We start from the raw sequence: 17,648 nt of genomic DNA, 5'->3' as shown, positions 1-17,648 counted from the left end.
CAAATTTGGCAAAAGATTCCTGCGTTGTAAGGGGTTGGGCTAGATGACCCTCATGCTCAGTCCCAAACATGATTTCCTTATTCTCTGAAACCTATATCCCTCTTCCCATGGGTTTCATCTATTCTTTCACACATCACATTCGTGAACATGCAAACACCATTCCGCCTCAACCACATTTGAAACATCCCATGTACTCACACATATTCCAGCCGACATCCAAAAACATGATATCCATTCACATTCGTGCCCTGGCTTCAGTCCACAAATATCCACTGGCTTCTGTAGACTGTCTTCCAAAGGTGAACTTCCATCAGCCAACATTCACAAAAACCAGTTTGCTTTAGCCTTGTAGCCTCCACCAACTTCCAAATCCAAAAGCCACTAGCTTCCATTCACCAACATCTGCCAACTTCTCTTAGGTCCATCATAGGACATCAGCCAGCTTCCAACCATGGATACCAGCAGCCTTCAAGCAAGCAAACATGCCTTATTATCGCTCCCTAGCATCCCACTGCCAGAGGATTGCCTCCTTCCATTCACCAGTTTGCTTCCTCCAAGTGGAAGAAACCTGGGCAGTGCTGAATGTCACATCCATTGCCAGGTGTGTCCTGCTGGAAACAGAAAAGGGCTTTCCCCTTGGAAAAAAGTTGCCAAGTGCTTTTGTGACATCACAAGAAACCCACAGCCAATGGCAAAAGCTGAGGAGGCATCATCTTCATTGCTTTGAGCCTCACAATGGCGGGTGGACCTATCAGTGATTGTGTGCTTGTTTATTTGGGACATGGGTGGTGCTGTGGTCTAAACCATTGAGCTTGGGCTTGCTGATCAGAAGGTAAGCGGTTCGAATCCCTGTGATGGGGTGAGCTCCCGTTGCTCTGTCCCAGCTCTTGCCAACCTAGCAGTTAGAAAGTATGCCAGTGCAAATAGATAAATAGGTACCACTGCAGTGGGAAGATAAATGGTGTTTCTGTGCACTCTGGTTTCCGTCACAGTGTTCTGTTGTACCAGAAGCGGTTTAGTCCTGCTGGCCACATGACCTGGAAAGCTGTCTGTGGACAAACGGCGGCTTCCTCGGCCTGAAAGTGAGATGAGCACCGCAACCCCATAGTCACCTTTGACTGGACTTAACCATCCAGGGGTCCCTTACTTTTACCTTTTTTTATCTAGAGTACTTCTGTTATGGGGCAGCAATATAAATTAAGTAGGTACATGGATATGGGGAAAGCAAAAAGGAAAAATATTTTCCTTTAAGCTTGCATTGGTTTTATTCTGAATTGTTTTATTTGATGTTTTAATGTGTAGTAGAGTGCTTTGAGTTTTCCCCCCTTTAAAATATAAAGTAGCATAGAAATGAAACTAATAATAACCATAACAAGAAACTTCACTGGAGGGGGGGGGGAAATGGTGCCTAGACGTTCTGTTGTGGCCACTGCAACCTTCGTATAAGAAGCCATTTGACGATTAGCTTTGTTTCTGTCACTGGCTGGAAGGCATGGTTGGCAACAGTGGAGAGGTGCCAGCATGCCCCATTCTTACCCCCTTTCTCGAGTGGGCACTAGAACACCACTATGTGGGTGGTGTTATCCTGCACTGGCTTCAAGAAGAGGAAAATATTATTCTTTAACTGTGCTTTGAAACTGTTCAGGTTCATTGGTATTGTTTAATTTTAGAAAGCAATGCATTTTAGTAATGGAAACTTTTCCATGGAAAAAAGCATAGTAGTGGGAAAATTTCCCCATCCCATGTCTCTGCAGAGTATGTGCACTGTGTTTCCCCCAAACAGCTGAATGACCACAATAAGACCCCTTAACATCTATAGTTAGAGAAAAGCGTGTTTAGGTTAAAGGGGAAATTTTCCAGGAAGCCTTGAGCCTGGTACCTCTTTGCTTTAGATATTGAGCACAGTGTGAATCCAAGAAAAACCTTGTTCCTGAGCCAGCTGTGTCCTTCCTCTCTAGATGAATCTCGTGGCGAGTTGTAACCTTTGAAATGAGGTATGTTACCCAAAGGAAAAGGGAAGGCTGCGGAGAGAAATTAAGTGAGGTAGAGCACGACTATGTTTGCTGGGGCCAAGCCAAGTAGAAAAGTGGATGCATGTCAGAAGTGATTAAAGAATTCTTCACTGTAACAGCACAGCCCTTGTATAATGGTGACGGAATGAAGGGAGCCTAATAAGGAAAAAAACAAAAAAACCAGATTTGGACTGAGCATCATTATGCATTAATTGGCTCTAAATCATGGATTAAATTGTTCTTTAAAAAAATCAAAAACATTTCCCCCTTAATAATTTTAAATACAATGTTTTTGTCCAAAATAAAGTATTATTATTATTATTATTATTATTATTATTATTATTATTATTATTATTATTATTATTCCACCCTAACCTGGGGGTCTCAGGGCAGTTTACGGTGGGGGGGGAGAATGTCACTCTAGTTTTTTGCTATTATGTGACAATGGAACAAATGAAAATGGCAATTTGGGGAGGGGTAGAATCTCAATAAGTGAATTATTTGTTTATAATTGCTTCCTTCTCTTTAATATTTGGACTAAGAGAGCACCTGGAGAATCAGGCTAATATATATTGAGCACCTAGTATATTGGGCTTTGTACCTACTCAGACACTGAGCTTTCACAGCATACTTTACTGCAGGGAGTGCTATTATAACAACATAAATGGGATTGATCACATGTATGTCTCTAACCAAGCTGGTTTTTTTCTTCTTTGGTGATCACTTGTAGTCGAGTAAGATTGTCTTCCATAAAAACGGTCTTAACTGTGGGTCTGTAAGTTACTGTGGAGGCCAATTCTGGATCCACACTTCCTTCCACAGTGGGGACAGAGGTTTCCAGGTGGGAGTTGATCACGGTGAGGGTTTGCCAAGCGTGCCTTCCTCTTAGCGCCTTTCTCCCTTATGTCCTGAGTTCAAGCATCTCCAAAGCCCATGACACCTTTGGTAAAGGCTGTTCTCCAATTGGAGTGCTCGCAGGCCAGTGTTTCCCAGTTGTTGGTTTTTATACTACATTATTTTAGATTTGCCTTGAGAGAGTCTTTAAACCTCTTTTGTTGACCACCAGTATTACACTTTCCATTTTTAAGTTCGGAATGGAGTAGCTGCTTTGGAAGACGATCTTCAGGCATCCGCACAACATGACCAGTCCAACGAAGTTGATGTTGAAGAATCATTGCTTCAACACTGGTGATCTTTGCTTCTTCCAGTACACTTGCATTAGTTTGCCTGTCTTCCCAAGTGACATGTAAATTTTTGTGGAGACGCCGTTGATGATATCTTTCGAGGAGTTGGAGATGGTGTTTAGAAGTGGTCCATGTTTCACAAGCATACAGTAAGGTTGGTAGTGCAATAGCTTTGTAAAAAAGCATTTTGGTTTCCCTGCAAATGTCCCAGTCCTCAAACATCTGCACTTCAGTCAGAAGAAAGCCGCACTCGCAGAGCTCAGGCGATGCTGGATTTGGTACCTCCTTTCTGGCAGTGTTTCTATTGGATGGTTTTGATCCACATGATTGGCCATGACCTTTGGCTTGCAATATTTCATAGAATCATAGAATCATAGAGTTGGAAGAGACCACAAGGGCCATCGAGTCCAACCCCCTGCCAAGCAGGAAACACCATCAGAGCACTCCTGACATATGGTTGTCAAGCCTCTGCTTAAAGACCTCCAAAGTAGGAGACTCCACCACACTCCTTGGCAGCAAATTCCACTGTCGAACAGTTCTTACTGTCAGGAAGTTCTTCCTAATGTTTAGGTGGAATCTTCTTTCTTGTAGTTTGGATCCATTGCTCCGTGTCCGCTTCTCTGGAGCAGCAGAAAACAACCTTTCTCCCTCCTCTATGTGACATCCTTTTATAATTTTGAACATGGCTATCATATCACCCCTTAACCTCCTCTTCTCCAGGCTAAACATGCCCAGCTCCCTTAGCCGTTCCTCATAAGGCATCGTTTCCAGGCCTTTGACCATTTTGGTTGCCCTCCTCTGGACACGTTCCAGTTTTTCAGTGTCCTTCTTGAATTGTGGTGCCCAGAACTGGACACAGTACTCCAGGTGAGGTCTGATCAGAGCAGAATACAGTCGCTTCTTACATCCCTAGCAGTTTGGGATTCAACATGGGGTCATAACTGTTCTGTGGAACTGCACTTACTATAAAAAGTAATATCTTTAACAGTAATAATAATAATAATTTATTATTTGTACCCCGCCCATCTGGCTGGGTTTCCCCAGCCACTCTGGGCGGCTTCCAACAAAGATGAAAAATACACAGGTAGCTATTGTATGCAGGCATTTACCATATCGATAAGGCTTTATTGAATAATTTTACCTGATAATTCTAATCAGCAATGCTTTTATGCACATGGGAGCTTATTGCACACTCAGCATTGAATGTTTGCATTCTGCTTGGAAGCTTAACTGGGATTTTAAATACTACAGGAAGTGCCGTTAGGAGGTACATTCCTGAAGAACTCAATTACTAAATTTGCAAGCTATTTAAGAAAATAAATCAGGTCTGGCAAAGGGCTTATAAACCTCCTGCAGCTCCATTTGTTTTATACGGGAGAAGAGAGGAACCCAGTCTGAAGGATTTGGGGGAGGGGGGGGGAGAGACTCCTGTCACAAACTTAAAATTCTGCTTGTTGGATTAACTTCAGTTTAAAGCCAGGGGTCAGCAAACTTTTTCAGCAGGGGGCCGGTCCACTGTCCCTCAGACCTTGTGGGGGGCTGGACTATATTTTGAAGAAAAAAATGAACAAATTCCTATGCCCCACAAATAACCCAGAGAGGCATTTTAAATAAAAGCACACATTCTACTCATGTAAAAACACGCTGATTCCCGGACCGTCCGTGGGCCGGATTTAGAAGGCGATTGGGCCGCATCCGGCCCCCGGGCCTTAGGCTGCCTACCCATGGTTTAAAACTGTAGTACTTACATGAAAAGTGATAAACTACATTTAAAATTCTTTTGTACTGTTAACCTAAGATGCACATCTGCAGTATAAGGTGGTTAGAGGTAGAGCCCATTATAAATTGTTAGGAGAAGTTGGAGCCCATACTGTATATTGAATTCAGTACGGAGTAAATGACAACCCTTTGCTACAGTAAAGAAAGACCCTGTACAATTTCTCCAGTAGAAATGAAGGTGGGGGGAATTAAGAAGGAAATAAAGCACAGTCACTGATCCCTCATTTTTCCTCCTTGAGTGAATGAAAAAAATGGGACGAAGTCCATATTCCACCCCTCCAAAAACACTCCTTCACAGGCAAGCTGTGCCTCACTCCCTCCTTTTCAGGCTTACGTAAGGAAAGCTGGGTGTTTTGTATGGGCTGGGGAAGAGACAAGATTCATCCAAGTTGCTGCAGCAATACCAACAGCTTCCTCCTCTGCCTCTTTCACCTTCCCACCACAGCATGCTTTCCCATTTTCTGCAGAGGGCCTTCTTGGTAGTGGCGCCTGCCCTGTGGAACACCCTCCCATCAGATATCAAGGAAATAAACAACTATCTGACTTTTAGAAGGCCCTCTGCCTGGTTCCCTGCAACCTCACTTCTTGCAATGAAGGCCCTTGGAGCTGGACCTCAGTTCGGGCTGAACGATGGGGGTGGAGACGCTCCTTCAGGTATACTGGGCCGAGGCCGTTTATGGCTTTAAAAGTCAGCACCAACACTTTGAATTGTCCTCGGAAACGTACTGGGAGCCAATGTAAGTCTTTCAGGACCTGTGTTATATGGTCTTTGCGGTCACTCCTAGTCCCCAGTCTAGCTGCCACATTCTGGATTAATTGTAGTTTCCAGGTCACCTTCAAAGGTAGCCCCACGTACAGCGCATTGCAGTAGTCTTATTGAAGTCTTCTAATGATAATGTTTACATTTAAAAGATCTTAACAATAATGAGCATATTAAAGGTTTTTTTTTTAAAAAAAATGTGGTCACAGCTTCTGATATGCTTTATTTTTGTTTTAAAAGAGCCCTTGGTGCTACAGCCAATAGCAAATAAACACAGCATCCCCTGAAATGCAATTGGGCATGTCGGATTGCCCTGCTGTGGTTTTGGGTCCCTCACCACATCGAACGAACGCAGATGCCTAGATGTTCTGTAGCTCCATTATTTAAGAACTAAGATATTTAAGAATCGTGACAACTTAAGTCCTCACAAGCTCTTGGTGGCATCGTGAGTTCCAGCAGCTTTTGAAGCATTTGTTTGTTTATTAAATTTAAATCAACAAGGGCGGGGTCCACATGGAAATTAAACAAACAAATAATAATTTATTTCAATTTGAATCCTGCCTTTATCTGCCATGATCCCAGAGCAGGTTATGAGACAAACCAAACATCATAGCAATAAAATCTGAACACGAGATTTTTAAAAAAACCCAATAATCAATTAAAAATGGGCTGATAGAGCAATGTGTCAATTCAGAGCTGGTTTACCATATCAATCTCCCATGGGCAAAAGCTATGCCCTCAATTGGCACAGGATCAGTACCAGTTGCATCTCGTGAGGATAGGGCATTCCTGAAGCACGTTGCCACCACAGAGAAGAAGACTGTCAGTAATGTCTACACTGACTGCCTGGGACACAGGTGGCGTGTGGTCTAAACCACGGAGCCTCCTGGGCTTGCCGATCGGAAGGTTGGCGGTTTGAATCCCTGTGACGGAGTGAGCTCCCGTTGCTCTGTCCCAGCTCCTGCCAACCTAGCAGTTCGAAAGTACACCAGTGCAAGTAGATAAATAGGTACCACTGTGGCGGGAAGGTAAACGGTGTTTCCGTGCGCTCTGGTTTCCGTGACTGTGTCCCATTGTGCCAGAAACGGTTTAGTCCTGCTGGCCACATGACCTGGAAAGCTGTCTGTGGACAAACGCCAGCTCCCTCAGCCTGAAAACGAGATGAGCTCCGCAAACCCAGAGTTGCCTTTGACTGGACTTAACCGTCCAGAGGTCCTTTACCTTTACCGTACACTGACTTCCAGTGTGAGAGGCTCTCTAGGGTTTCAGACAGGGGCCGTTCCCAGCCCTACCTTGCGACTTGGACCTCCATTCAAAGCAGATGCTATACCACTGCAGTATGGCCTTTCCCTAAGAATTGCACCTGTCTTTGCTGTGTGGCAGGTATATATCTACTCTTTGTCTTTCTGCACTTCCTTAAATTTATTTTTTATATTTTCTGCATATTCCACATTAACTTAACATACTCATGTATTCATCTACTTTAAATATATGTTCTTATAAAACTGTAGGTTATTACAACAATTCTGCCAATGTTCTTAACTGTTTACAGTTTATTTGTAAATATTCAATAAATCATTTCCATTCTTTTAGAAAAAGTTCATCTTGATTTCTTATTTTTCTGGTAAGTTACACCATTTCTGCATATTCCACAAGTTTTTGTATTCATTCTTCTTTCGCTGGGACCTCTTCTTCTTTCCATTTTTGGGCAAGTAACATTCTTGTTGCTGTAGTCGCATACATGAATAAATTTCTCTACAGTTTGGGTAGTTCTGACCCTATAATTCACAAAAGGAACGCTTCTGGGTTGTTGTTTTTCAAACGTTATTTTAAGCATATTTTTCAATTCATTATATATCATTTCCCAGTAAACTTTAACCTTGCTGTCGGTGGTCTTGTGGTTGATAGATAGGCTGCTTTATGCATTTCCCTGAAGGATGGAGGCACAAGTGTCCCTTTCCCATGTTACACTGAAACCACAAAAGCAAGAGTGTGAGGTTCATGTCTGCATTTGCTGTGGCTACCGTATTTTTCGCTCTATAACACGCACCTGACCATAACACGCACATCGTTTTTAGAGGAGGAAAACAAGGGAAAAAATATTCTGAATGAAACAGTGGACGTATCATTTTTGTGCTTCATGCTGTGGCCACAGACATGTGATCTGATGGTGAATTTGGGGTGACCCAATGCAAAAATCCTGAGAATCCCTGTGGATCCATGCTTTGTAACCACATTTTTGCACCATTGCAGCCCCAGGCAACAGTGGGTGCGTGATTTTTTTTGGGGGGGACAGGCTGTAGTCATGGACATGCTATGTGCTCTGATGGTGAATTTTGGCTGACCCAATGCAAAGATCCTGAGGATCCATGTGGACCCATACTTTTTAACCACGTTTTTGCACCATTGCAGCCCCAGGCAACAGTGGGTGCGTGATTTTTTTTGGGGGGGACAGGCTGTAGTCATGGACATGCTATGTGCTCTGATGGGGAATTTTGGCTGACCCAATGCAAAGATCCTGAGGATCCATGTGGATCCATGCTTTGTAACCACGTTTTTGCACCATTGCAGCCCCAGGCAACAGTGGGTGCATGATTTTTTTTGGGGGGGGCAGGCTGTAGCCATGGACATGCTGTGTGCTCTGATGGTGAATTTGGGGTGACCCAATGCAAAGATCCTGAGGATCCATGTGGATCCATGCTTTGTAACCACATTTTAAGTGGGGAGGGAAGGAAAAACACAAGGCTAAGAATGCAGGAGAGGGCTATAACGTGAGGAAAGGAAGGCAAAAGTTTCCCCCCACCCACCCACACAAGCCAGCCAGCGTGTGCTCTCTCTCTCTCTCTCCCTCTTTAAATGGAAGAAAGCATATTTGAATGCTGTGTGTCTCCAAAAACAAAAAGCAGGAAGTCAAATCAGAATTTTTAGCCGAACCTGTAGTCTCTCTTCCCTTCACAAACATTGTTCCTCCGGAGCAGGGAGAGGATAGAAGGACGGACGCTCTGCTTTCCCTCTCTACTTGCCTGGAGGGGAGGGGCTTCCCCTGCTCTTTGTTCGGACGCTCTGCTTTCCCTCTCTACTTGCCTGGAGGGGAGGGGCTTTCCCTGCTCTTTGTTCGGACGCTCTGCTTTCCCTCTCTACTTGCCTGGAGGGGAGGGGCTTTCCCTGCTCTTTGTTCGGACGCTCTGCTTTCCCTCTCTACTTGCCTGGAGGGGAGGGGCTTCCCCTGCTCTTTGTTCCGTTTGAGCAAACACAGCAAGGAAACAGAGAGGGCGGGCAGTAAGACCCTGAGGCAGAATGCAGGAAAGCTGCCACTTCCTGTATCACGGAGCTCCCTTCTCCCTGAAGCGCGGTTTGATTTTTGCCTTATTTTTCGGCTCCAGGGACCACACATTCGCTCCATAACACGCACAGACATTTCCCCTTCCTTTTTAGGAGAAAAAATCTGCGTGTTATAGAGCGAAAAATACGGTACTTCTTGTAGGAAGGTCGCCTAAGAAAATGACTTGACTTATCGTATGTGGTGGATTTGTAAAAGGGTAAAAGAGAATTGGAAAATGATCCATAATGAATTGAAAAAAATGTTTAAAAGTACTTTTCCAAAAAACAAACAAACAAACCAGAGTCCTTTTTGTTGGGGATAATTCAGATGGAAATTCCCAGGTGTCAAAAAAGGTTCTTTATGAATGCCACTACTGTGGCCCGTGTTTTGTTAGCCCCAAAATGGAAAATGAGCGAAGTCCCAACCAAAGAAGAAGGGCAACTTAAACTGATGGAATATGCTCAGTTTGTGGATTTAACATATCGAATAAGAAAACAAGAAGAACATATGTTTAAAGAATATGGGAAAATGTTTATTGAATATATGGGGGAAATTGTGTATATTTGAAAACGTGGGCAGCATTAAGATAAATTCAGCAGTGTAAACAAGTTTTGTTAGATGTAATAATGGAATACTGAATGGTTTAGTTTATGTAAAATATGCAGGGATTTATGGTATACACAATGAGCATGGAAAGAGAAGAAGGGAAGTCATTGGCATTTTAAGGTTATTTAAATGAATATTTTAAATTGTAAAACAGAAAATTTAATGATAATATAATATAATATAAACACACACAGTTGTTTCCTTTACCTCGCTGACTCTCCATGATTTCATATGGAAATGCCAGGGTTTGAACCCAGGACCTGTTGAATGCTGAGCATATGCTCTGCCACTGAGCCATGGCACCTCTCCAGTGCAATTGGCCTAGTGGCAAGACCTTGAGAAGAGACTTCCTTACAGAACATAATCCAGGCACTTTTAGAAAACCCAAATCACTTCCTACACCATGTATTCCAGTTATGGGCTTAGTTGACCTGTGGTGTCTCATACCACCCCATGGTCTGATTTCACCCTTATTGAAAGGAACGAGAAGGTGAAACTACCAAACACCTAAGATAACTGGGGTCAATTCTGTCCTCAGTGACTTCTGAAAACAGAGTACGGAAAATAACTTTGCAATTTCCCTGATCATAAATTACATTTTCTATGGTTATATTTCAAGAGCACTGGAGTTAGGTTTTTTCCTGTTTTAGTAATTTCCCACCATAAATTCTTTTGTGTGCTGCCAAGGGTTTGCTGGAGCTCAGGGGTGAAATAGGGGGTCAATTCTGTTTCTAGTTGGCTTTATTTTGACACAGGAGTTAGCAGACTTAGAACACCTATTTCTAGTTTGTAATACTCATTTAAGAAACTAAGAGAAAAGCCCTTTTAGGCCCTTGAAGTAAACAGGACCTCTTTCATTATTTACTATCATCCCAGAATTTCGCCTAGGCATTGTTTTTTTGTTATGAGCATAATAAACATTTCACTTAAGCATCTCCTCTGTTTTCTTCTTCAGACTTCCTGATAGACCCACGAAAAAATTCAGTTAACTTAACGGGATCCAGTGTTCTCCAACATTAGACTATGTTTTTGGAATGCAGTAACAAAGAAACCTTTCAAAAATATGTTGGAACTGGAGTCATTTTGAAATCATTCATATATTGATTTCCAAGCTAGGAGTGGCCTAGCAGAGTGATATTGCAAAATAAAAAATAAAAAGGTGTGGGAGTGATAATGAAGTTTTGATTTTAAAGTTTATCTGTGGGGGTTGATTTAAACAAGAAAAGTGTCTTGGAAGTCTTCTTAGTGTCAAATCTAAGCCTAGAAGCATGTAAACCAATAGCTAAGGACACCCCACCAGAAAAAAAAAGTTTTCTGCAAGGGGTGCCCAAACCTTTTTCAAAGAGGGCCAGATTTGATGAAGTTAACATGCGGGAGGGCTGACCAAAGTTGTTGAGCTTTTACGTTTTTTAAAAAACAATTTTACCCCAGAGATTTTGACCTAGGACATATACTGCCATGGGGGCCAGATTAAATCGACCGGTGGCTGGATTAGGCCCTCAAAATGGACTTTGGACATGCCTGGCTAAGGAGATAGTGCCTGAAACCATGTACAGAATTCCCAAAACTCCAGCATATCTGGAATTTGTGGCAGAAAATAAATCAATAGACAAATCATTTTAAACATCAGAAACACCTGCACTTTTAAGCATGATCTTCATGGTTTCATAAGGTAATTTCTGCAGAAGTGAGGTTTTTAACTCACCTTTCCCATTGGCGGTGATTTTTCGTTGCCTGTTGAGGTAAAATAAATTGCAGGTTTCTGTAAAGTAACAGAGGAAGGCTTGGGGGCATGGTCTGAGCAAAGCAGGAAGAAGGAATCTTGTGAAGTCTTGAGTAGTATCTCTGTTCTTGTCATTGTACAAGGCAGATGAAAGTCAATTTGTCAGAAGTAATTTATAACTTGTATTTTCTGAAAAGGACACTTCTTTCAGAGCACACAGCCAGCGGTGATGCTATATCTTAGATGCTTAGACATTCATTTCACCTGTCTCTGCTGCTTCCTTCGTTACTCGTTTTGAATTTTTGAGTGTGTTTGAAGCAGGTGTTACAGTCTGAGAGAGGCAGAGGCACAATTGCAAATTGGAGAAAGCGTGTTCTCCATAGGAGAGAGCACGTGTTGCGGTTGGGGATACAGGCCACCCTATTGTTGCTGGGCAGATTTTGGAGCAGGACCCAGGCAGCAAAATGGTTAAATTGAGTTACTGGGGAGAATTGAATGTTGCCAAATTTGGAGGTGGCGTCAGAGGTTTTAAATGCTGGGCGCCCAACTCTGGGCGTCCTCTTGGCTGTTAGGGCTCTATGGCGGTTAGGCATTGGTTAAAATTGGTGGAGGGGTAAGTGCCTACCCCTCCAATGGTGGTGCGGAAAGGGAATTCTGTTAAAGGAATCCAGGGGCTTGCCATTCTTTTTGTCCTTGTCCCTGGCATCGGACTTGGGCCGTGCAAGCCCCACAGGAACATGCGGGTGAGAAGTGAGGGACTGATGCCCAGCTTCATTTCTCACCCAATACTTGTTTCCCATGCTGGCTTCCGCTGGAATCTGGAAGTCAGTTCTGTCCCTGGGCAAGAACAGATAGTCATAACCAATGCCTAAGCAACCACTCGCATTTTTTGTATTTGAATAAAGTTGTGGCCAAAAATTATGCTAAAAACCTAAACAAAAATTGATGTGTGATGTGTGATTTATTTAGGGTGGTGGTGGTGGCATGGGAACCTCAACACGCAACAGCCATATTGGGTTCCATCTTGAATTTCAGATGCAGCTCAATTGTTCATCACTTAGGTAAAGTGAAATTTATATTCAGTATTACAAAATATGTAAAATTCTGCCCATGAAACTAACTTCATTCTCTCGGCCTGCAAACGAGAAAAATCTGCCTTTCTATGCGAGATATCATTTCAGGACAAAAAAAAATCACAGGTCTGAGTTGTAAGGCTGCTGTCTTAAGCATATTTGCTTAGGATATAATTCCACAGAAATCTGGGAATTTGCCTTTAAAAGGGGAATGAGATTAAAAGACAACCATATTTCCTGGAATTGAGTTGGTATTTTCATTCTTTTCCTGTGTTAAAGTCCGTGTAGGTTACGTAAGTACACCTCAAAAGTATTCATATTCCGCAATAGATTGTCCTACGGCTATGTATGAAAAGGCCACTTACTGCCTTGAAGCAGCTCTTACTAAAGCAGCTAGTAATAGCTTTGGACCATAAACATTAAATAGAAGCTAAAATTGCTATAATCAAAAACTGCAGGTAATTAAGAGAATCCTCATCCGGCCACCACAAGAAAACCAACTACAAGTTTGGTGGCCATAGATCTGAATGTTCTTTAGATGGTGTTTTGTGCACCTGGGGAAAACATTTATGCGCACCAACACCAGGTTTCACTTAAAATCCATTCCACGACTGTAGCCAGAAGCAATTCCATGCTGCCTGAAATAATGTATTCCAGATATCTAAAATGGGAAGGAATTATCTTCCTTTTGACAACTGCATTTTTCATTTGATTTGGCTTTTGACTGCATGCTAAAATACTTTCTCCTTAGACAAACCATCTCTTATAAAAATGCTGTAATATTTTATCTTACATTTTTGAAAGAGTGTGGGACTTAGTGATGAAGCTTATTATTAGGGCACTGATGGTTTAGGATTGCTTTGGTTGAGTTGATGCAATACTTTATGTTGGCATTTTTTATAATTACTAATGAATTGGTATATTGGTATACTGGGGACGCGGGTGGCGCTGTGGGTTAAACCACAGAGCCTAGGGCTTGCCGATCAGAAGGTCGGCAGTTCGAATCCCTGCGACGGGGTGAGCTCCCATTGCTTGGTCCCTGCTTCTGCCAACCTAACAGTTCAAAAGCACGTCAAAGTACAAGTAGATAAATAGGTACCGCTCCGGCGGGAAGGTAAATGGCGTTTCCGTGCGCAGCTCTGGTTCACCAGAAGCGGCTTAGTCATGCTGGCCACATGACACAGAAGCTGGGAGGAAGTTCAGATGCTGGACCATTGCCTGGAGGTGGTAATGGGATGGATGCAGATTGAAAAATGGAAGCTGAATTCAGATGAAAAAGTGGCACTGATATTTTATGTTTCATCTGCAGTTTTATATTGTAATGTTACCCACCATAGGACCATTGTTGAAGGGTTGAGTAAACATATAAATATACTGCCAGTGGGAACTTTAGTAGTTGTACCCACCCTTCTCTGTGGATGGAGAGGCATCTCTTCCCAATCCTAACCCCTTTCAAAGATCTAGGTATTAGAATTGCTGTGTTGGTCATGCTAACATTGTTCCCTTTATTTCAGCAGAACTAGAAAGCATAATGACCCTCCTTTAGATCTGACTGATTGTCTTGGTTCTGAAAAACAGAATGCATTTCCTTCTATTTTTATACTGATCTGCAAACTATGATTATTTGCACATCAAAATTGAAGCATGTTTATTTTGAAATCGGACCCTTTGATCTCCATGGGATTTGCCTCCAAGCCAAAATGTTTACAATGATAGCCTTTCATAGTGGGCTCATCAGAGCTGGATAACTCTGACCACAATACAGTGGTGCCCCGCAAGACGAATGCCTCGCAAGACGAAAAACTCGCTAGACGAAAGGGTTTCGCGGTTTTTGAGCTGCTTCGCAAGACGAATTTCCCTATGGGCTTGCTTCGCAAGACGAAAACGTCTTGCAAGTTTGTTTCCTTTTTCTTAACACCGTTAATACAGTTGCGACTTGACTTCGAGGAGCAACTCATAGAACGCGGTGTGGTAGCCTTTTTTGAGGTTTTTGGTGATTTTTGAAGCTTTTCCAAAACTTTTCCGACACCGTGCTTCGCAAGACGAAAAATTCGCTAGATGAAAAAACTCGTGGAACGAATTAATTTCGTCTTGCGAGGCACCACTGTATGTTGTGTGGGAAAAGAATTGCGCCCATACCCAACCAGACTTTTGTGTAGAATGCAAATATTTTACGTCCGTATAAAACTTGGCTCGGTTGGAGTACTTTTGCGATTTTTCATAGCTGCTGCATGCCATGTCACCCTCCATATCAGCCCAATGTGAATGTGTGTGTGTGTGTGTGTGTGTGTGTACACACACACACACACAGAGAGAGAGAGAGAGAGACAGAGAGAGAGAAATTAATACAGTGGTACCTCGGGTTACATACGCTTCAGGTTACAGATGCTTCAGGTTACAGACTCCACTAACCCAGAAATAGTACCTTGGGTAAAGAACTTGGGGTATAAATAATAAATTATTATTATTATTATTATTATTATTATTATTATTATTATTATTATTACTGCTAGCACATACCCCAATAATATTTAGAGCTCTTTGTGCTCTCTGTCTCCAGGTAACAAATATCTCCCCACGTCCAGCAAGGGGGTCTGTTTTTAAGCTTTCCATTCAGACAGAGGAAAGGCAAGGTGTGGTTTAGAAAATGTTGCATGGAAACCACCCTGAAAAGGGTAAAATGTAATTGATAATTTTGATATTGTATACAGTGGTACCTTGGGTTGCGGTCGCTTCAGGTTACATACTCGGCTAACCCGAAAATAGTACCTCAGGTTAAGAACTTTGCTTCAGGATGAGAACAGAATTAGTGCAGTGGCGGGGCAGCAGCAGTGGGAGGCCCCATTAGCTAAAGTGCTATCTCAAGTTAAGAATAGTTTCAGGTTAAGAATGGACCTCCAGAACAAATTAAGTTCTTAACCCGAGGTACCACTGTACACTCAAATGGGCAATGGTAACTCAATTGTTTCTCTCAAGGGGTTGACAGCTACATTGTTTCCTGAAAACAGGGCTGGTAAAACAGTGGTTCTTCAGATGTTTTTGGACTCTCAGCAATCAACATCACTGGACTTTGTTCATGTTAGCGGGGGCTGATGGGAGTTGGGAGTCCAACAACATCTAGATGGCCACAGGTTCCCCACCCTGTCCCCGAAAGGATTTTGTGAACGCCATAAATTCCATTTTCCTTGGCAGTTGCCTTTTTTCACACTTTCACGGGCTGGGTAGAGAGGGTGGGAGCAGAATCAGGGTGGCAAGCCAAATAGCCCAAACTATGGCAAGCCTCATAGGCAAAAATTGCTTTGTGCAAGGATATTTTGGCAATGGGCGTATTTGCACAAAACATTTAGTCCAAGGTTCTTGGTTTAGTAAGCCATACTGTGCATGCAGCCCAATTGCTCCCACTTTGCTCCCCTTTTAGCATGTGTGGGAAAACAAACCAGGATGGGGGTAGCTTAGTGTTAGGTCTGAACCTGAGATTGTGGTTTCTTTCACCAGGTGTACTTTTTTGGAGGACAGGGGGCGGGCAGGTGTGGAGGACTCCCTAGTCCTGGATTGGGTGACTGTGCCCCTGAAGGAATAGGTGCACAGCCTGGGAGTCATTTTGACTCACAAGCTGTCCATGGAGGTGCAGGTCAGTTCTGTGTCCAGGGCAGCTGTTTACCAGCTCCATCTGGTACGCAGGCTGAGACCCTACCAGCCCGCAGACTGTCTCACCAGAGTGGTTCATGCTCTGGTTATCTCCCGCTTGGACAACTGCACTGCACTCTACTTGTGGCTACCTTTGAAGGTGACCTCGAAACAACAACTAATCCAGAATGCAGCAGCCAGACTGGTGACTGGGAGTAACCACTGAGACCATATAACACCGGTACTGAAAGACCTACATTGGCTGCCAGTATGTTTCCGAACACAATTCAAAGTGTTGGTGCTAGCCTTTAAAGCCCTAAATGGCCTTGGCCCAGTATACCTTAAGGAGCGTTTCCACCCCCATCATTCAGCCCAGACACTGAGGTCCAGCTCCAAGAGCCTTCTGGCGGTTCCCTCATTGCGAGAAGGGAGGTTACAGGGAACAAGGCAGAGGGCCTTCTCGGTAGTGGCATCCATCCTGTGGAATGCCCTCCCACTAGATGTCAGGGAAATAAACAACTACATCTGAAGGCAGCCCTGTTTAGGGAAGTTCTTAATGTCTGATGTTTTATCATGTTTTTAATATTCTGTTGGGAGCTGCCCAGAGTGGCTTGGGAAACCCAGCTAGGTGGGCAGGGTATAAGTAATAAAATAATAATAATAATAATCACCACCACCACCACCACCATCATCATCAACAACAACAAAAGATTGGCTACCTGTTAGTTTCTGTATTTCATTTTACACACAAGCTTCAAAATGAAAGTTTTAGTGTGTGTTTGTTTTTGTGTGAGAGAGATGTACTTCCCTTTGGCCTTGGGAATTATAACTTGGTGGGTTAGGGTTTCTCAACGCCACCAGGGACACGGAGCGGGCATTTGCCACAAAGCAACATGCTTGGTTTGTGGTTCCTGAAACTCTGACAGCCCTTCTGAGTTTGTTTGTTTAAAAAGGAAGAAAACCAGGTAGGTAACCAAGATAACAAAATAATTATATAAGTGCAATGACAACTTCAAAATAAAAATGCTCTGGGAATTTCTTCCTGAGCTTATATAGTATATGGAGAATTTTTGCATTTTGTTTAGATCAAATATAACCAGGGAGGAAGTGTTGATTCTTTTATTACAGTTGCAGTTTTTGAGGGAGAACAAATTTTGCAAATGCTTTCTAGTGCCGTATAACCAATAATTGAGAGGAAAAGGCCACCTGCACGAATATTTCCCTTTGTTTTCTTATGTTCAGTTGGGCAGGATTTATGCTTGATTAAGTTACTGTCTTTTATCATAATTAAAGAAAAATGTTGTGGAGAATGAACTAAAAACACTGCTCAATGAAAAACAGATTGTCAGAGCTGAAGTGAAACAAAAGGTACCCTGTCACACATGTTGCCTCCTTTTTCCTGAATAATTACCAGTCAGAAAGATTTATCTGCTGTGAGAATGAATCAACTCTGTTTTAACCATGGGAATAAAAAAAGGAGAGAAAGTATATTTAACATTTCCCCCCAGAAATGATGCTGTAAAATTTGGCTGGGAAAAGAACCCCAGAAACAGGGACTTTTA

General features: G+C 42.8%; 1 protein-coding gene and 1 long non-coding RNA gene across 5 annotated transcripts in view; both read left to right on the top strand.

Moving 5' to 3' along the window:
- ROR2 (receptor tyrosine kinase like orphan receptor 2) overlaps positions 1-17,648 on the top strand; it is a 172,523-nt gene that overhangs the window by 43,648 nt on the left and 111,227 nt on the right. The gene's annotated exons all lie outside the window — the stretch shown is intronic.
- Positions 715-2,336, top strand: LOC308597863. The gene is made up of 2 exons (XR_014013223.1): positions 715-832; positions 1,959-2,336. It is a non-coding gene; the product is annotated as an uncharacterized lncRNA (long non-coding RNA).

Source organism: Podarcis bocagei, assembly GCF_964188305.1.
Source record: "Podarcis bocagei genome assembly, chromosome: 11".
In the NCBI taxonomy this organism is placed as follows: domain Eukaryota; kingdom Metazoa; phylum Chordata; class Lepidosauria; order Squamata; family Lacertidae; genus Podarcis; species Podarcis bocagei.
The sequence above is the reverse complement of the archived record's forward strand: the minus strand, read 5'-3'. Positions and strand labels throughout refer to the sequence as shown.